The sequence below is a fragment of the Heloderma suspectum genome, chromosome 1 (assembly GCF_057233095.1).
Source record: "Heloderma suspectum isolate Gila_16-S chromosome 1, 16-S_ref, whole genome shotgun sequence".
Taxonomy (NCBI): Eukaryota; Metazoa; Chordata; class Lepidosauria; order Squamata; family Helodermatidae; genus Heloderma; species Heloderma suspectum.
In genome coordinates this window covers 436,785,208-436,797,753 of record NC_139458.1, presented here as the reverse complement: position 1 = coordinate 436,797,753, position 12,546 = coordinate 436,785,208, and positions in this window count along the sequence as shown.

Sequence of the window (12,546 nt, the reverse complement as noted above, 5' to 3'; positions counted from 1 at the left end):
ATACGGCGCCATTAACTTTTGTCACCAGTTTACCTCTTGATCTTTTTGAAAGCAGGATAAAGGGGAAAATGTGTTGGGAGATGTCCTGGAGGTTGACAACATCATGTAAAGGACCTGCAAATTTCCATGAGTGACCAATCACAAGCATGCAATACATCGCTCATGCAGAGACACCCACAAAGGACAAGTAACCTGCCCAGAGGAATTAATGGCAATTTAAGATGGTAGCAGCTAGAGGCTCCCATTGTATTTTGAAGCAATCCCAGCTGCCAGTAAGAAAATATAAACATATTTTTTAAATGAAGATTAGGAGAAATACAGGGTCTCGGTGTGCACCAAGGAAGGCATCTGGGGGCACATTAGGACTCCCTGGAAGCACGTTGCCTAGCCCTGGGTCACACAGACTGAATTCCAAGCAAGCATGAGTGTATAAGCTGCAACAAAGCCTATTCACACAACTGAGCAAGGGCAAAGCTTGGTTGTGTGTTTTTAATGTATTTGTTTTATGATTGTTTTAGCTAAGTTCTTATTTTAAATTTTGGTTTTTATTATTCTTAGCTGCCTTGAGTGCCATTTCCTTGGTGGAAAGGCAGAGTATAAATCAAATAAATAAACAGACTTTCTCCTCGTGCTGAATTCCATCAGTGTTATTTGTGATGGGGGCAGGGGAGTTCTAGTAGCTTAGTGGGCATATTTAAGGTTGCTATTGCAAGATACTTATTTAGTGCAAACGCCGTGCCAGGCAGTGGAGGCTGGTGGCTCCAATGTTAGTGGGGCTGTGAATCCACTCCGGGTTTCCATCAGAATGCTAAAGGAGCCGTCCAAGGTGCAAAGCTGTCCAAGGTGCAAACTCCTTTTGTGTTCTGACTGAAACCTGGAGCAGAATCACCACCCCACTGACATTGGAGCCACTAGCCTCCACTAGTGCCAGGTGCTGTACAAAACAGAAAAGTGGCATCTCTGTTGCAAGACAGGGGTGGGGCTAGGGGCTGGCACAGGAGGAGAGAACAACCAGACAGCCCTGTAGGACTGCTATTGATAATTTAGTCATGAAAAGCTCTGTTATGACAGCGGAGATGGATGGAGAGCCCATAGGTTTCAGGGCTATCTGGCAGCAATGTTTGAGGTGGGGGAGTCCAGTTCCTTTCCTGCCCGCCCCCATCCAACTGGATCAAAGATGACTGCTCACTTAACTTTGTCCCACAAATCTTGATGGGGCGTCATGCAAACAATACAGGCATTTGAAGGGGAAATTCGGTGAACATGGGTGGTGGGGGATGCTTTGTCCTGCCCACAGCTTTTGGCCTGCAACTTTTACTTCCGGGCCATTTTCTCTTAGCCAGACTTATTTCAGGTCTTGGAGTCCAATTGTGGGGGAGAAACAGTCACACCAGCGAAGGATCAACAGTTTCCCCCCACCCTTCAATTCTCCACTGGTGCCAAGCGGGGAATTCCTCCAGCCTGATGCAAATACCAACTGCAGAAGAACAATTTTTCTTTCTCCACACTGCAGCAGGAGAGGAAAGGGTAAGCCCCCCCCATCTGTGATCCTTGTAACCATAAGTCACTGCCCCCCTCTCAGCGAATGCTTTTTACATTTTATTAAAACTCTACTTAAAAGCAAAGATGCATTTTTAACTTCCTGTCTAGTGTGGCCCTTTCCATGACACATAGAGCCTGGCTTGCTGCTGCCGCTGCCCACAGTTTAGGCAGGCAGGGGGCTAGCACAAGAAGTGAAGCTGGTTCTATATGGGGATGGAAGAGCTGGATGTATCCTTTGCTTTCCCCCTCTTCCCCTCATGCGTGAATATGGATCCTGGGAAGGTTTCTGTCCCTTAGTACAGGCTAGATCTTGAAGGTGGGCATATGGTCTACAGGACTGGCTGAGCGAGCTCCAACTTAGCTGGATTTACACGCACACAAACACACACACAGCCCCCCCCCCCACGGCCTCTGTCAGCTTGGGGGCCAGCCAAGCCAGCTGCACACTGTGCCAGCGCAAGAGCGCATGGAGCGTCTTTTGGCTCAGCCGGCCTGCTCATAAGCACCATGTGGTCCTTAAACGTGCAGGAAGGAAGGAACTCTGTTTATCTCAGTGCCTCTGGCTGCACTGGAGGGGCACAGAGAGAGAGAGAAGGAAGGAAGGAAGGAAGGAAGGAAGGAAGGAAGGGAAGGAAAAGGAGGACTGGCAGCTTTTTGCTTCTTAAACTGCAGTGGCCCAGAAGAAGGGTCTTTTTTTTCTTTCCTACCAAGATACAGAGTGCATCTAGATTTTGCCCTGCTTTAATGAAGTGGGGACAGGGTGTAAAAACATGTGCTGTACCTATTACAAGTCCTGCTGGACATGGAGATAAATCATACCCATTCATTCATAGAGAGGCCACTTTATCCTTAAGGCTCAGAACAAATTTACAGCATAGAAACAACACTATCCAGATAAAATTAGACACGCTCATCCGAAGAACAGACTCCACTATTTCCCTGAGTTCTTCAGACTCCTCCTTTCTGAAAACAGCAGTTCAGGCATGGCTATCTACCAGACACTTTCCATTGCGAAAACAGATACAAAGAATGAATTCAGCTTCTCTGTAATCTCCTTATCCTCCTTTAGCACTCCTTTGTTGTCCAACCAACAAGCTGGTTGCTTGTTTTTGATGTATTTAAAAGTTTTTAAAATTGTCATCTTAATGGGTTGGATCCAGATTTAGTCATGCTTGAAGTAGACCCATTGAAATTAATCCCCAAATATGAGCTCAAGCACCTTGCTCAGGAAGGGGATGTTAGCAACCCACCTATAGTTGTGTTCATCTTCTGGGTCCAGGTTAGGTATCTTAAGGAGTGGCCCAATTACTGCCTCTTTTAAAGTGGCTGGTACCCATCTCTCAAAGAGGAATTTACACCCTCCTGGACCCAGCCAGACATCCCCTCCCTACTGGGTGTAATAAGCCAAGAGGGGCAAGAGGCAAGCTTAGAAGTGGGTGGCTGAACGTGACCAAGTGCCCTGTCCACATCCTCAGGCCTCAGCAACTGAAATCCACCCAATACAACTGGACCAGATCTTGTTCTGGACACCCAGTTATTGGGATTGCGCTAACTTTGCAGTCTACCTTGAGATGGATGTGAGCAACTTTATCTTCAAAGTGTCTTGCAAAGCTGTCGCAGCATGCCACTGAGGACAGAACCAACACACTGGTCCAGTTGAGGCGTAATGAGAAGCCACCGTGGGTGAATTTCCCTGCAGGGTTTCTTGTCGCAGTGGTGGCCGCCATTTTAAAAATTCAGGGCATGGCAGGGGCACACCAAAGCTTTTCATCACGTGCAAACTCAGTGAGGGTGGACTGTTGGGGTGATTGTCAAGCTACCCACAACCCTAAAACAGCCCGTGGCTTCTGGTTGGCTTGCCAAAATCCCTAACAACCCATCCTCGCCAGGTTCGCACGTAACAAGAAGCTTGTTGTTGTTCAGTCGTTCAGTCGTGTCTGACTCTTCGTGACCCCATGGACCGTAGCATGCCAGGCCTTCCTGTCCTGCGCTCTCTCCCGGAGCGTGCTCAAGTTCATATTCATTGCATCGGTGATGCTATCTAGCCATCTCATCCTCCGCCGTCCCCTTCTCCTTTTGCCTTCAATCTTTCCCAGCATCAGGGTCTTTTCCAGGGAGTTTTCTCTTCGCATTACGTGGCCAAAATATTTGAGCTTCAGGATCTGTCCTTCCAATGAGCACTCAGGGTTGATTTCCTTTAGGATGGACTGATTGGACCTCCTTGCAGTCCAGGGGACTTGTAAGAGTCTTCGCCAGCACCACAGTTGGAAAGCATCAATTCTTCGGCGCTCAGCCTTCCTTATAGTCCAGCTCTCACAGCCATACATTACTACTGGGAAAACCATAGCTTTGATTAGACGGACTTTTGTCAGCAAGGTGATGTCTCTGCTTCTTACTATGCTGTCTAGGTTTGCCATAGCTTTCCTCCCAAGGAGCAAGCGTCTTTTAATTTCATGGCTGCAGTCACCGTCTGCGGTGATCTTGGAGCCCAAGAAAATGAAATCTGTCACTGCTTCCATTTCTTTCCCTTCTATATGCCAAGAAGTGATGGGGCCAGATGCCATGATCTTAGTTTTGTTAATGTTGAGTTTCAAACCAGCTTTTGCACTCTCCTCTTTCACCCTCAACAAGAGGCTCTTTAGATCCTCTTTGCTTTCTGCCATTAGGGTGGTATCGTCTGCATATCGGAGGTTGTTGATAATTCTCCCGGCAATCTTAATTCCAACCCGTGATTCATCCAACCCAGCGTTTCTCATGATGTACTCTACATATAAGTTAAATAAGCAGGGTGACAATATGCAGCCTTGTCGTACTCCTTTCCCAATTTTGAACCAATCGGTTGTTCCATGTCTGGTTCTTACTGTTGCTTCTTGTCCCTCGTACAGGTTTCTCAGAAGACAGGTAAGGTGGTCTGGTACTCCCACCTCTTTCAGAATTTGCCACAGTTTGTTGTGATCCACACAATCAAAGGATTTAGCGTAATCAATGAAGCAGAAATAGACGTTTTTCTGGAATTCTCTTGCTTTCTCCATGATCCAGCTAATGGTGGCGATTTGATCTCTAGTTCCTCTGCCTCTTCGAAACCCAGCGTGTACTTCTGGTAGTTCTCGGTTTGCATACTGCTGAAGCCTAGCTTGTAGGATTTTGAGCATCACCTTGCTGGCATGTGAAATGAGCGCAGTTGTGCGGTAGTTTGAACACTCTTTGGCATTGCCCTTCTTTGGAACTGGAATGTAAACTGACCTTTTCCAATCTTGCGGCCACTGTTCAGTGTTCCAAATTTGTTGGCATATTGAGTGCAGCACTTTAACAGCATCATCTTTTAGGATTTTAAATTGCTTAGCTGGAATACTGTCATCTCCGCTAGTGTTGTTGTTAGTAACGCTTCCTAAGGCCCACTTGACTTCACTCTCGAGGATGTCCGGCTCAAGTTCAGTGACCGCACTATCATGGCTATCAGGGACATTAAGATCTTTCCTGTACAGTTCTTCTGTGTATTCCTTCCACTTCTTCTTAATCTCATCTGCTTCTCTTAGGTCCCTGCCTTCTTTGTCCTTTATCATGCCCGTCTTTGCACAAAACGTTCCCTTGAGATCTCCGATTTTCTTGAAGAGATCTCTAGTCTTTCCCATTCTGTTGTTTTCCTCGATTTCTTTGCATTGTTCATTTAAGAAGGCCTTCTTGTCTCTCCTTGCTATTCTCTGGAACTCTGCATTCAGTTGGATATATCTTCCACTCTCTCCCTTGCTTTTCACTTCCCTTTTTTCCTCAGCTACTTGTAAAGCCTCATCAGACAGCCACTTTGCTTTCTTGCATTTCTTTTTCTTTGGGATGGATTGAGTTGTTGCCTCCTGAACAATGTTACGGACCTCCGTCCATCGTTCCTCAGGCACTCTGTCTATCAGGTCTAATCCCTGAAATCTAGTCCTCACCTCCACTGTATATTCATAAGGGATATGATTTAGGTCATACCCGAATGGTTTAGTGGCTTTCCCTACGTTCTTCAATTTAAGCCAAAATTTTGCAACAAGAAGCTCATGATCTGAGCCACAGTCAGCTCCAGGTCTTGTTTTTACTGACTGTATAGAGCTTCTCCATCTTTGGCTGCAAAGGACATAATCAATCTGATTTCGATATTGACCATCTGGTGATGTCCATGTGTAGAGTTGTCTCTTGTGCTGTTGGAAAAGAGTGTTTGCTATGATCAGCGTGTTCTCTTGGCAAAACTCTATTGGCCTTTGTCCTGCTTCATTTTGTACACCAAGGCCATGCCTGCCTGTTATCCCGGTGATTTCCTGACTTCCTACTTTAGCATTCCAATCCCCTATGATGAAGAGGACATCTTTTTTTGGTGTTAGTTCTAGAAGGTGTTGTAGGTCTTCATAGAACCGATCAACCTCAGCTTCTTCGGCCTCAGTGGTTGGGGCATAGACTTGAATTACTGTGATGTTGAATGGTTTGCCTTGGATTCGTACTGAGATCATTCTATCGTTTTTAAGATTGCACCCCAGTACTGCTTTTCCCACCCTTTTGTTGACTATGAGTGCTACTCCATTTCTTCTCAGGGATTCTTGCCCACAGTAGTAGATACGATGGTCACCTGAATTAAATTCGCCCATGCCTGTCCATTTTAGTTCGCTGATTCCCAAGATGTCGATGTTCAGTCTTGCCATCTCATGTTTGACCACCTCCAGCTTACAGGTTCCTAAACAATATTGTTCTTTACAGCATCGGACTTTCTTTTCACCACCAGACACATCCACAGCTGAGTGTCCTTTCGGCTTTGGCCCAGCCGCTTCACTCTTTCTGGCACTACTTGGAAATACCCTCTGCTCTCCCCCAGTAGTATATTGGACACCTTCCGACCTGAGGGGCTCATCTTCCGGCGTCATCTCTTTTAGCCTTGTGATATGTTCCATGGGGTTTTCTTGGCAGGAATACTGGAGTGGGTTGCCATTTCCTGCTCCAGTGGACCACATTTTGTCAGAACTCTCTGCCATGACCTGTTCGTCTTGGGTGGCCTTGCATGGCATAGCTTATGGCTTCACTGAGTTAAGCAAGCCCCTTCGCCACAACAAGGCAGTGATCCATGAAGGGGAACAAGAAGCTACGGCACCCAAATATTGAAAATGGTGGCCAACTACGAGACCCCCACTGAGGAAAATTCATCCTCGGTGGCTTCCTGTTACATGTGAACCAGGTCTCTCTCTAGGTCAGATGGGAATTACAGTCCAATACATGGGGCAGTGGGGCGACCAGGTTGGGGAAGGCTGCTTTAGGATACAATCCTATGCATGTTTAGACAGAAAAAGTCCTAAAACTCCCAGCCTGCTAGGAGTCGTAGGACCTTTTTCTGTCTAAATATGCATAGGATTGAGACTTACAGGATTTCCAGTGCCTCATATCATGGCACTGCAGAGTTAATGTTTCCTTGCTGGCCATCTAGGGTGCAACTCACTTCATTTTGCATTTCCTTGCTTTGTGCCTTTTAAATTTCCTGTACCCACATTCTGCCTCTGTACTTAACCAAGGGCATCTCTACGGGCTCCTTCACACTGAGCTTTTATCCAGTGATTGAGATTGCTGCTTCACAGAAGTTTGCAGGCTCTTTACATGACACCGTGATCATTCAAGGCATCTCCTGCACTAAATGTCCTCTGTTCCGTATTTAAATAGAAGGCAGATAATGAGCTATCAAATTGCCCCTCTGTGTTCCACTTGAGTTAAAGTGGCAAGAAGAGGAGCGAGATCAATGAAAGATAATGGAAGACTCAGACACGGGGAGAAGGAGGGGGAAAGGGGAGGGGGGAAAGGAAGCACGTGTAAAGGGAGTCAGTTGTGATCCTGCATTTAAAACAGAAGCAGAAAGCCCTGTTTCAAATGCAGGATTTTAGGCTGGTGTAGAGATGCCCTGAGTCTTCCATTATCTTTCATTGATCTCACTCCTGTTCTTGCTGCTTTTACTCTTTTCACAGAGGAAACTGAAGCGGAACACAACGGGGTAAAAGTGTTTTTCTCCCATTGCATATGGATAAAAGTTACCCACCTTTTCTCCCAATCTGCTCAGTAAAGTATGGAACAGAGTAGATCAAAACCTTTTCTACTCTTACCCCAAGGCTCTGCTCCCCCTTCATTAGTATCACTGCCTGTGCAAGGTTAATACTGCCCTGGTTTTTCTACATGAGGATGTAAATCCATGTCAAACATCAAGCAGGACTTAAGCCAGTGTGGGGTGGTGGTTAGAGTGCTGAACTGGGACTCTTGTCCCCACTCTACCATGAAACACACTGGGTGACTTTGGGCCAGTCACTGACTCGGCCTAACCTACCTCACAGAGTTATTGTGAGGATAAAATGGAGAGGAGGGCCATGTAAGCTGCCTTGGGCTCCTTGCAAGAGGAAAAAAGGTGGATATAAATGTAATAATAAATAAATAAGCCAAGTTGTTTGGCTGCCAAGAAATACTAGTTTTCTGTGAATAAAAGCTGCAACCCCTTGCACAGTTCCCATTCATTTCAACGCAGCTGTTCAAGAAAGATTCCAGCACTTGGAATTAATTGCACAAACACTCATCCTGTTGCTTTAACAAGAGCCTCAAACATTCTAGGTGAGAATCACTCCAAATCAGCGTTTACTACTATTGTGTTATCTAATTTAATGATGCCTTAATTACAGATCCAATAATCTCCACACACACCTCCTTAGTTTTAATGATTTTCTATTGTGCTGCTAATGAGTTTCCAGCCTTAGGGCACATCTATGTGTACCTTTTTCCTGAAGTTCCTATAGTTATTAGATAATATAACTGCACTCCCATGGAAGCTTCACTGGTAATGGAAACATTTTCCCCACCTCCTTTTTGTCCTCTCAGATGACTCCCCATTTGTACTGGGTGATCTTGGGCCGGATCTAGCATCTGCCTTCCCCAAGAGGATGGGATGTTCTGCAATAGGAACAGCTCTGCTCACAGAAGGTCCTTCCACCTGATTTTGAAATCCCAGACCCCCACATCACAGCTCATCCCATTCAGTGGGAGGCTCCTCTCTGTATAGCATTTTGGGGGTGCTGGAGGGGCTACCATGGGAATGAGGCAGCAGGAAAGTCCACTTCTGCTAATCCAGTTGATCCAACATAAATCTGGAACCAACCCCTTTCCTATTTCTTGCTTTTTGTGCTGGTAGTTTCAATCTCATAAGCTTGTGCACATACAATCACATCTATATTTTCCACAAAAGCTTTAAAAACAAACAAACCCCAAACAACCACATGGAGCTGCTGTTGCTGCTGCTTATCATCATCATCATCAACAACAACAACATTTCTTAGATGCCTTTCTCAAAAACAGACTCAAGGCACTTTACATTACATTAAACATACAAAATGTAAAAACAGCGGCAACAATTATACAGCTGTTAAACAGCTGCAATTATGCAGCTGCAACAGTTATACAGCATGGCTGGCTGGGGAATGCTGGGATTTGTAGGACTTTTTCCATCTAAACATGCATAGGATTGCGCCCTAAAATACAATCACGCCATAAAACTGTGTCCTTCGTCCATCAGACCTAGGAATACACTGACTGGCAGCACCTGTCCAAGGATCCACCCAGAGTCTTTTCAGTCCTGCTACCTGAGATCCTTTTGGGGGGAAATGTGGAGAAATGAGCACAGGATCTTGTATGTGCAAAGCACTTGCTCTGCCTATGCTCTGTGCATAGTAAAAGGCAGAGGAAATAAATGGTTGTTCAGCTATTAAATATGGATGGCAAAACGATAACAGATGACAAAGAAAAGGCAGAGGTGCTCAATTCCTACTTTGGCTCAGTCTTCTCCCAAAAGAGGGTCTATGACCCCCCTGGCAAAGGCGAAGTGCAGGCTGAAGGGGCAGGATTGCACCTTGAGATCGATAGGCATATGGTCAAGGAACACCTATTACTTTGAATGAGTTCAGATCTCCAGGGCCAGGTGAACTGCATCCTAGAGTAATAAAGGAACTGGCAGAAGGACTCTCAGAACTGCTGTCTATTCTCTTTGAGAAATCATGGAGAACGGGGGAAGTGCCAGGACTGGAGGAGGGCTAACGTTGTCCCTATCTTCAAAAAGGGTAAAAAGGAGGAACCCGGGAACTACAGACCAGTCAGTCTGGCATCAATCCCTGGGAAAATTCTGGAGCAGATGATAAAGCAATCCATCCGTAAGCACCTTGAAAACAATGCCGTGATTACTTGAAGTCAACATGGATTTGTCAAAAACAAGTCCTGCCAGACAAATCTGATCTCATTTTTTGATCAAGTAACCTCCTTTGTAGACCATGGGAATGCTGTAGACATAATATACCTCAACTTCAGCAAAGCTTTCGACAACGTGCCCCATGATATCCTGATATGCAAACTAGCTCAAAGTGGGCTAGATGAAACAATGATCCGGTGGATCCACAGTTGGCTACAGAATCGGACTCAAAGAGTGCTTATCAATGGGGCCTTCTCAAACTGGGGAGAGGTAACAAGTGGGGTACCACAGAGCTCAGTCCTGGGCCCAGTGCTCAACATTTTTATTAATGACTTGGAGGAGGAGGTGCAGGGAATGCTGATCACATTTGCAGATGACACAAAATTGGGCGGGATAGCGAATACTTTGGAAGACAGAAACAAAATTCAAAGTGATCTGGATAGACTGGAGCACTGGGCAGAAAACAACAGAATGACATTCAATAGGGATAAATGCTAAGTTCTGCACCTAGGAAAAAGAAACCAAATGCACACTTACAAGATGGGGGATACGTGGCTCAACAACACTACAAGCGAGAAGGATCTTGGAATTGTTGTTGATCACAAGCTGAATATGAGCCAACAATGTGATGTGGCTGCAAAAAAGGCAAATGCTATTTTGGGCTGCATTAATTGAAGCATAGCTTCCAAATCCTGGGAAGTACTAGTTCCCCTCTACTCAGCACTGGTTAGGCCTCATCTGGAGTACTGTGTCCAGTTCTGGGCACCACACTTGAAGAAGGATGCAGACAAACTGGAGAGGGTCCAGAGGAGGACAGCAAAGATGATCAGGGGACTGGAAACAAAGCCCTATGAGGAGAGACTGAAAGAACTGGGCATGTTCAACCTTGAGAAGAAAAGACTGAGGGGAGATAGGGTAGCGCTCTTCAAGTCCTTGAAAGGTTGTCACAGAGAAGGCGGCCAGGATCTCTTCTTGATCATACCAGAGTGCAGGACACGGAATAATGGGCTCAAGTGGCAGGAAGCCAGATTCCGGCTGAACATCAGGAAAAACTTCCTGACTGTTAGAGCAATACGACAATGGAACCAATGACCTAGGGAGGTGGTGGGCTCTCCCACACTGGAGGCATTCAAGACGAAGCTGGACGGCCATCTGTCAGGGATGCTCTGACTTGGATTCCTGCATTGAGTGGGGGGTTGGACTCGATGGCCTTGTAGGCCCCTTCCAACCCTACTATTCTGTGATTCTATGCCACTGAGATAAAAGGCAGTGAGTTAAGGAGATTTCTGCTTAAAATCTTTCCCCTACTCCACCTCCGAAAGCAGCTTTTACGCTTTAGAACGTTTTTTACGCTTTTATGCTTTTAGAACGGGGAAAAGTTCTAAGTGGTAAGAATAATATTTAGCATATATAGACCCTTTTCCTGAGTGTTCAGAGCACTTCATATACATTATCTCAGCAGCTCTTACAACAGCCAAATAAAACCAATTACCTAGGGAGGCGGTGGGCTCTCCCACAATGGAGGCATTCAAGAAGAAGACAGCCACCTGTCAGGGATACTCTGACTTGGATTCCTGCATTGAGCAGGGGGTTGGACTCGATGGTCTTATAGGCCCCTTCCAACACTACTGTTCTATGATTCTATGAATAATTTTAATAGATCCAGGTCCAATCAAATACAATTTCAAAATATCCATGAGTAGCAAATAACGTAACATTTTCAGTTAAAAGCCAGGAAGATCACATGAGTTTCAAAAACTCTAAAAAATGCAGCCACAGATGGGGCCAGCCATATCTCTCTCAGGGAAAAATTCTATTTTATTTTATAATACTATTCTGTGATTCTATCATTCTATGAAAGTAGGGCACTTGTGTTAATGGTCATGCCCATGTTAATGATGGGAATGCTGGCAACACTTGAACTGAGGCCCTGCTAGCCTACAGCTCACATTCTTAGCCACTACGTTACACCAGGAAAGTCTTCATAGGTGGATAAATAAGTAGATAATATAGACACGTGGCAGTGGATTAGGAAATGGACCATATTCGCTTTGGTGCAACGTAGTTATGTAAGTAGGAATGGGCAGAAGGAGAGCTCACCCAAAGTTCAGTTGCAGAGAACAAGAGGGAAAGCGGGAACTTTTGGTCCCCCCCCCCCCACACACACACACACGCACCTGGAGATGATTTCATAAGAGCTAAATTTGAGATTTGCCTGAAGCACAACGGGTTTTTTTATTTAAAGAATGTTTATCCTGCTCCTCAGCCTTAGAATCAGTTTAGAATCTGATTCTAAGGCTTAGAATCAGATAGAAAAAAAGACAATCCCTGCCCGCAGGCTGACAGTCTAAAAAGGCACAACATACAAGGAAAAAGGGATGGGGAAGGAAGAGGAAAAAATTAAGTAGGCTGCCGACAGGGCTGGTAGATGGCCTGGCTTCCCCTCTCATCTCCTGGCGGAGACAGGCAGCCCAACTGGAGCAGGCCCTGATGTTCCTGTTGCCTCTTCCTGTCTCCCTTACCCATGGAGGCTGGTGGCTCCGATGTCAGTGGGACAGTGAATCTGCTCCGGGTTTCACTCAGAACCAGATAGCACCTTGGAGAGCTCCTTTAGAATTCTGACTGAAATTTGGAGTGGATTCACTACCCCACTGACATCGGGGCTACCAGCCTACACTGCTCTTACCCCTTCTTTCCCACGGGGCACTTGATTTAAACAGATGCTTAGAGATTTCTGTAACTATAATTCATGCAACTATATCAGTTCCCCTACAAGG